This window comes from Bison bison, unplaced genomic scaffold (genome assembly GCF_000754665.1).
Source record: "Bison bison bison isolate TAMUID 2011002044 unplaced genomic scaffold, Bison_UMD1.0 scf7180017864517, whole genome shotgun sequence".
Classification (NCBI taxonomy): domain Eukaryota; kingdom Metazoa; phylum Chordata; class Mammalia; order Artiodactyla; family Bovidae; genus Bison; species Bison bison.
In genome coordinates, this window is record NW_011495070.1 from 3,591,709 (window position 1) to 3,598,318 (window position 6,610).

At 41.6% G+C, this 6,610-nt stretch overlaps 1 pseudogene; it reads left to right on the top strand.

Moving 5' to 3' along the window:
- The first annotated feature begins 286 nt into the window (after positions 1–286).
- Positions 287–2,182, top strand: LOC104981299 (annotated as a pseudogene).
- The last annotated feature ends 4,428 nt before the right edge of the window (positions 2,183–6,610 follow it).

Here is a 6,610-nt window from a genome sequence, read left to right on the forward strand (position 1 = left end):
AGTAAGCAACTGTTAGAAGTCAACACACCAATATGGTATAAACAGTTTAATCAATGGTCGCCAGGAATCTTACGACTCCTAGGCAAAGGTTACGGTCTTGTCATTGCAGATGGAGAAGAAATCTTGGTTCCACTTTGCCATGTCTATTACTGAGAAGAACCATGAGACTGGACTCCCCCAACAGGTGACGCAGCTGACACGAAGGGTCTCATCAATGACCATAGAGGAGCCAAAGAGAAAACGTCAACGTCTGAACCCCTACCCGACTTGGGCTCAGGTGAAAAATATGACTCATCAGGCTGAACAAACACTGAAAGTTACTGGAACTCCCACGACTCCAGATAAGCTGTTTCTGGCAATGCTAGCTGTTCTCTCTTGTTCCTCTGGGGTAAGTGCGGAATACGTTTACTGGGCATACATACCTAATCCACCCTTGTTATCCATAATGGATTGGGTCGACAAGGCCCCTGTGGTATTCACCAGTGACAGCCTGCACTTCCCAGCTCCATGGTCAGCACAAAGACCAATTCATGAAGAAGATGAAGGAAGAAAAATAAATATTTCTATTGGATTCAAAACCTTACCCAAATGTTTTGGATCTCACCCTTTATGCATGACCATATTTGCACAATGGTGGGCTTACTCAGCACACAATGGTTCTGCCTATCGTATAGGAATGTTTGCAACTGCATCCTTCCTGTTAAATGGCTCTGAGAGGCATTATCCTGGACAAATAGTTAACTATACTAATTCAATCTTCCGGCCTGAAGAACCAATATGTGATGTTGTATCATGAAGAAGGAACTAATCAATTCAATCTCTATATTGGTCAGATTGTCGGGGATAGTTTGGGAAAACCTCTATCATTCAGCAAAATCAATCTATATTTAAATTCATTGACTGGGGACCCCACGGATTGTTTGTGAACTGCTCTGAGGAACAAGAAAAGAACCATAACTGTTCCTGGTATAATAAGTCCAACGTGTGGGGATTTCATAAGATCAATACTAGATTTTGGACTAATAAGGACGTACTGTTAAATTGGTATAATGGGGGATTGTCTCCACCTTGACCCAGAATCATAGTCCCTATTGTGGGACCTGAGCAATGGCATGTGTGGAAGATTCCTGCTGCATTGGAGCACTTTGCCAGTGTGTATGGGACTGCAAAAGCCTTAAAACCTCAAAACTATACCTTTTTATACAATAGTACAGGTTATATCCAATCTTGTGTGCACCTCCCATACATGTTTATTGTAGGTAACTTTGATATAGATCTTTCTGCTAAGATTGTTAATTGTATAGCATGTGCCTTGTATACATGTTTAAACCATACTATTTCATATCATAATGTCAACATTGCAATAGTCGAGCAGAGATCTGAATTGTGGCTTCCCGTTAACCTAACAGAACCATGGACCGACTCTGTATTTCTCTCAGTGTTACTCAAAAAATGGCTTAAAGACGTCAAAGCGCATAATGCTAATGCTAAGCTAAGTCACTTCAGTCGTGTCCAACTCTGTGAGACCCCATAGACAGCAGTCCGCCAGGCTCCACTGTCCCTGGGATTCTCCAGGCAAGAAGATCCTTAGTCTAATATCTATTACAGTAGGAACCCTATCTGGTATGGCACTACACAATTCTATACAGAATCATGATTTTATAACTGCTTGGCACAAAGATTCCCATGATCTCTGGACTCGACAAGCTCAAATAGATCAACAATTGCAAACACAAATTAATGAATTACAAACAGTGGTAATTAATGTAGGAGATCAAGTACAGCAACTTACTTTCCAAACACATATACGTTGTCACTGGAATTTTACTTCTTTCTGTATGACTAACATGCCCTATAATGGCACTGAATATCCTTGGGATAAAGTTAAATCACATTTGCAGGATCTCACGGATAACTCAAGTTTGGACATCAACCTTCTAAAATGACAAATTGCTAATTTTCAAGTTAAAATATCTAAGGAATTATATAGCACCCAATTTTATGATACTTTAACCAAAACATTATCTTCTCTGGATCCCAGGACTTGGTTTTCAGGAGGCAACCTTTTTATGTATATATTAATTGCTCTGCTTTTTCTGTCCTTGTTTGTAGGATACAGACGTCTCTACTCAAGACTCCGTGCCTCCCACAAAGGAGTCCAGTTAGCAGCTGCCGTGCTTAAACTAAAAACAAAAAGAGGATATGTTGGGAGGCACAGTGCAAAATAGCCTTGAAGGAGAATGTCCTCAGGGAAATGGCAAAGGGCCAGAAGTACCCAGGCATTGTGTACTGATAGCTGAAAAACATTTCCTGCCTTTGGCTATGCTCAGAGCCAAAATTTAGTGATTAAACATTAAAGACGTTGCTTGAGAAAATGGGTCATGGATAAACATATGGGTCGTTAAGAAGGCAATGGTCCTTGAAGCATCTTTTACTGATTATATCTTAGCCTTGTACGTGCCCTGCTGGCCATATGTTCTAAGCTCTTTGTTCCTTGCTCCTATAAAAAGGCTTGACTACAGAAATAAAGTTGTCAGTCTTTGCAGAGACTGTCCGAGCGTTGTTCTTTCAGGTTCACTGTTTCCAAGTCCCGGGAAAGAAAATTCCCACAGGGTGCATATATATTTATAATTGTTATACCTTCTTCGATTTATCCTTTGATCATTATGTAGTGTCCTTCTTTGTCTCTTTTTACAGCCTTTGTTTTAAAGTGTATTTTATCTGATATGAGTATTGCTACTCCTGCTTTCTTTTGATCTCTATTTGCATGGAATATCTTTTTCCAGTCCTTCACTTTCAGTCTGTATGTGTCCCCTGTTTTGAGGTGGGTCTCTTGTAGACAACATATATAGGGGTCTTGTTTTTGTATCCATTCAGCCAGTCTTTGTCTTTTGGTTGGGGCATTCAACCCATTTACATTTAAGGTAATTACTGATAAGTATGATCCCATTGCCATTTACTTTATTGTTTTGGGTTCGAGTTTATACACAGTTTTTGTGTCTCCTGTCTAGAGAATATCCTTTAGTATTTGTTGGAGAGCTGGTTTGGTGGTGCTGAATTCTCTCAGCTTTTGCTTGTCTGAGAAGCTTTTGATTTCTCCTTCATATTTGAATGAGATCCTTGCTGGGTACAGTAATCTGGGCTGTAGGTTATTTTCTTTCATCACTTTAAGTATGTCTTGCTATTCCCTCCTGGCCTGAAGAGTTTCTATTGAAAGATCAGCTGCTATCTTTATGGGAATCCCCTTGTGTGTTATTTGTTGTTTTTCCCTTGCTGCTTTTAATATTTGTTCTTTGTGTTTGATCTTTGTTAATTTGATTAATATGTGTCTTGGGGTGTTTTGCCTTGGGTTTATTCTGTTTGGGATTCTCTGGGTTTCTTGGACTTGGGTGATTATTTCCTTTGCCATTTTAGGGAAGTTTTCAACTATTATCTCCTCAAGTATTTTCTCATGGTCTTTCTTTTTGTCTTCTTCTTCTGGGACTCCTATGATTAGAATGTTGTGGTGTTTAATATTGTCCTGGAGGTCTCTGAGATTGTCCTCATTTCTTTTAATTCGTTTTTCTTTTATCCTCTCTGATTCATTTATTTCTACCATTCTATCTTCTATTTCACTAATCCTATCTTTTGCCTCCATTATTCTACTATTTGTTGCCTCCAGAGTGTTTTTGATCTCATTTATTGCATTATTCATTATATATTGACTCTTTTTTTATTTCTTCTAGGTCCTTGTTAAACCTTTCTTGCATTTTCTCAATCCTTGCCTCCAGGTTATTTATTAATGATTCCATTTTGATTTCAAGATTTTGGATCAATTTCACTATCATTATTCGGAATTCTTTATCAGGTAGATTCCCTATCTCTTCCTCTTTTGTTTGGTTTGGTGGGCATTTATCCTGTTCCTTTACCTGCTGGGTATTCCTCTGTCTCTTCATCTTGTTTATATTGCTGAGTTTGGGGTGGCCTTTCTGTATTCTGGCAGTTTGTGGAGTTCTCTTTATTATGGAGTTTCCTCACTGTGGGTGGGGTTGTATCGGTAGCTTGTCAAGGTTTCTTGGTTAGGGAAGCTTGTGTCAGTGTTCTGGTGGGTGGAGCTATATTTCTTCTCTCTGGAGTGCAATTAAGTGTCTAGTAACAAGTTATGAGATGTCAATGGATTTGGAGTAACTTTGGGCTGCCTGTATATTGAATCTCAGGGCTGTGTTCCTGTGTTACTGGAGAATTTGCATGGTATGTCTTGCTCTGGAACTTGCTGGCCCTTGGGTGGTGCTTGGTTTCAGTGTAGGTATGGAGGCGTTTGATGAACTCCTATCACTTAATGTTCCCTGGAGTCAGGTGTTCTATGATGTTCTCAGGATTTGGACTTGAGCCTCCTGCTTCTGGTTTTCAGTCTTATTTTTACAGTAGTCTCAAGACTTCTTCTATACAGCACCATTGATAAAACATCTAGGTTAAAGATGAAAAGTTTCTCCACAGTGAGGGACACCCAGAGAGGTTCACAGGTTTACACAGAGAAGAGAAGAGGGAGGAAGGAGTTAGAGGTGACCCTAATGAGATGAGGTGGAATCAAAAGAGGAGAGAGCAAACTAGCAAGTAATCACTTCATTATGTGTGCTCCACAGTTTGGACCACTCAGAGATGTTCATGGAGTTATACCGAGAAGAGAAGAGGGAGGAAGGAGACAGAGGTGGCCAGGAGGATAAAAGCAGGGAATGAAAAGGAGAGAGACAGATCCAGCCAGTAATCAGTTCCCTAAGTGTCCTCCACCATCTGGAATACACAGAGATTCAGAAAGTTGGGTAGAGAAGAGAAGGGGGAGAGAGGAGACAGAGGCGACCTAGTGGAGAGAAAGGAGAGTCCAAAGGGGGAGAGAGCAGTCAAACCAGTAATCTCGCTCCCAAGTAAAAATAGGTACTGAAGATTGGGTTCTTAAAGGTACAAAATTGATAACAAATACCAAAAAGCAAAGATTAAAATTCTAGAGTAGAGGTTGTATTTTCAAAAATACCATATTAAAGAAAAGAAGAAGAAAAAAAAAGTCACAAAAGTTATTTAAAAAATATATATATATATGAAGTTTGCTTTAAAAAATAGTCTTTTTTGAAAAGTAATAGTAAGTTATAAAAATGAAAATTAAAGGAGTAATAGAGGACTTAAAAAAAGTTAAAAAGAAAAGAAAAAGAAAAAAAGAAGAAGAAAAAAGAAAAGAATGATCATAAAAATAGTAAAAATATATCTAGGACTTTCTCTGGTGTTGTTGTGGGCAGTGTGGGGTCAGTTCATTTTCGGATAGTTTCTTGGTCTGGCTTATATTTCTCAGATCTATAGGCCCCTTCCTATGTAGTTGGTACTAACTACAGGGTTTTAGTCTATTGCACCTGTCACTTCCAAGGCAGTTCCCTCAGGTTTAGCTTCTGTTTGCTGGTCTCTTCAGTGTCTGATTTCTGTCCTGACACAAGGAGGGTGGTGGTGGACACTTTTTAAGGCTCTTGTTCAGTTGTGCTGTGGGGAGGGAGGGATGCTGCAAACAAATAACACTGGTGTGTGCTTGTAGTGTCTCAGCCACGCTGGGCTTGCACCCACTCATGGCGCGTGCACCCTCCCTGCCCAAACAGCTCAGGCTCTAGGTTGCTCTGCCTGGAACCGTCCAAGGCCGCCCCTGGGCTGCATGCACCTCCCAGGTCTAAGCCACTCAGGTTCAGGCACTCAGGTAGTCCTCAGAGGCTCAGACTCCATTGGGCCTGCGTTTTGTGCCCTTCCCTGCTCCGAGCAGCTCAGGTGATGAGGTGTTTGGCGAGCATGGTCACTGCGACTTATCGCCTCTCCCGTCGCTGCCACTCGGTTTTCTGGGTGTACAACCGGTGCACCTTCTCGGTGGATGACTGTCCAGAACCCCAAGAAGTCTTAGTAAGCAAAGAAGCCTGCTTGAAGTTTGGTAGATAATGTCTCTCTGGGGCTGTGATTGCCCCCTTCCGGCTCTGGCTGCCTGTCGCCTGTCACCAGAGGGGAAAGGTCTGCAGCCGGCTAGTTCTGTTCCGCCCTTTGTTCTGTGCGCGGCCCTGGTGGTGTCTTAGGGCTTTTTGCGTGGTAGCTATCCCACAGTCTGGTTTGCTAGCCCAAATTAGTTCACTCTGATTACCCTCGGGGGCATTCAGGCCCGATACTTACTCTAACCAATGCAGCCTGCACCTCCCTGCCCAGCCCCCGCTTGCTAGTGGCGGGCGCAGGCATCTGTGCTGCTTCTCCACTGGGGGAGTTACCATTGGGCTCGTAATCTGTGGGTTTTAATTATTTATTTATTTTTCCTCCGTATTATGTTGCCCTCTGTGCTTCCAAGGCTCGGCACAGACTCGGCAGTGAGAGTGTTTCCTGGTGTTTGAAAACTTCTCTCTTTTTAAGACTCCCTTCCCGGGACAGAGCTCCATCCCCACCTCTTTTGTCTCTTTTTTTGTCTTTTATATTTTTCCTACCTCCTTTTGAAGACAATGGGCTGCTTTTCTGGGTGCCTGATGTCCTCTGTCGGCTTTCAGAAGATGTTTTGTGGATTTTACTCAGTGTTTAAATGTTCTTTTGATGAATTTGTGGGGGAGAAAGTGATCTCCCTCATCCT